The sequence below is a fragment of the Propithecus coquereli genome, unplaced genomic scaffold (assembly GCF_000956105.1).
Source record: "Propithecus coquereli isolate 6110/MARCELLA unplaced genomic scaffold, Pcoq_1.0 Scaffold108, whole genome shotgun sequence".
Classification (NCBI taxonomy): domain Eukaryota; kingdom Metazoa; phylum Chordata; class Mammalia; order Primates; family Indriidae; genus Propithecus; species Propithecus coquereli.
In genome coordinates, this window is record NW_012134747.1 from 3689501 (window position 1) to 3691100 (window position 1600).

Genomic DNA, 1600 nt, shown 5'->3' on the forward strand with positions numbered 1-1600 from the left:
AAGTCATTTTAATTTAAAAATTCTACAATAGCAATGGAAAAACTATTTTTGTTTTATAAAAATTGTTTACCAAAATCACTTAAATAGTAAAACATAGAGTCTATTTCAATTAAAATCAGGAACTGGATAATGCTACCTACTATCACTATTGTTATTCAATAATGTCTTGAATATTCTATAGCAGTGTTGTTTAAACTTTACATGAATCACCTGGGAATCTTATATTTTTAATTTATTTTTAAAATTTTATTTTGCTAAAAAGACTTATGAGATCTATGCTCTTTATAAATGTTTAAGTGTACAATATAGTATTGTTAACTATAGGCACAGTGTAGTACAGTAGGTCTCTAGAACATATTCATCTTGCATAATTGAAACTTTATGCCTGTTGATTAGCAATATTCCATTTCCACCTTTGCTCAAGCCCCTGGTAAATACCATTCTACGCTCTGATTCTATGAGTTGGACTATTTTAAATACCTCATGTAATTGGAATCATGTGGTTTCATCTTTCTGTGATTGGTTTATTTTGCTTAATGTAATGTCTTCATGTTTCATCCATGTTTTTGCGTATCACAGGATTTCCTTCTTTTTAAAAACTGAATAATATTCATTGTATATATGCCAAACTTTTATTCATCCTGTGATGAAACTTTAGGTTGTTTCATTTTTGAAACAGCTGATTACTCTGGCTAGGACTTCCAGTACAACATGGAACAGAAGTGGCAAAAGTGGGCATCGTTGCTTTGTTCCTAATCTCAGAAAAAAAGCTTTCAGTTTTTACCATTGAATGTGATGTGAAATTGTCATATATGCCTTTATTATGTTGCAGTACCTTCCTTCTATACCTAATTTGTTGAGATTTTATATCACGAAAGAATGTTCAATTTTGTCAAATGCTTTTTCTGCATCTATTTAGATGATCATATGATTTTTTTCTTCATTCTGTTAATGTGGTGTATTCCATGAATTGATTTGCTTGAATTCCAGGGATAAGTCCCACTTGCCCATGGTGTATGATCCTTTTTATGTGTTGCCGGATTTTGTTTGCTAGTATTTTGTTGAGGATTTTTACATCTATATTCATCAGGGATATTGGCCCATAGTTTCCTTTTCTTGTAGTTTTTTTTTTTGTTTTCTAAGAGACAGAGTCTTGCTCTGTTGCCCAGGCTGGAGTGCAGTGGTGTGATCATAGCTCATTGCAGTGTCAGTCAGGTGATCCTTCTGCCTCGGCCTCCCAAGTAGCTAAGATTACAGGTGTGTGCCTCCATACCTAGCTAATTTTTTAATTTTTTTGTAGAGATGGGGTCTTGCCATGTTGCCCAGGCTGGCCTCAAACTCCTGGGCTCAGGTGATCCTCTCACCTCAGTCTCCCAGAGCACCGAAATCACACTTGTGATGCACGGTGTCCAGTCCTCTTCAAGCCTTTGTCTGGTTTTGGTATAAAGGTAATGCTGGCCTCATGAATTTGGAAGTATTTCCTCCTCTTTTATTTTTTGGAAGAATTTGTGAAGGATTAGTGTTTGGTAGAATTCACCAGTGAAGCTATGTGGTCTTTGGCTTTTCTTTGTTGGAAAGTTTTTTTTTTTTTTTTTTTTTT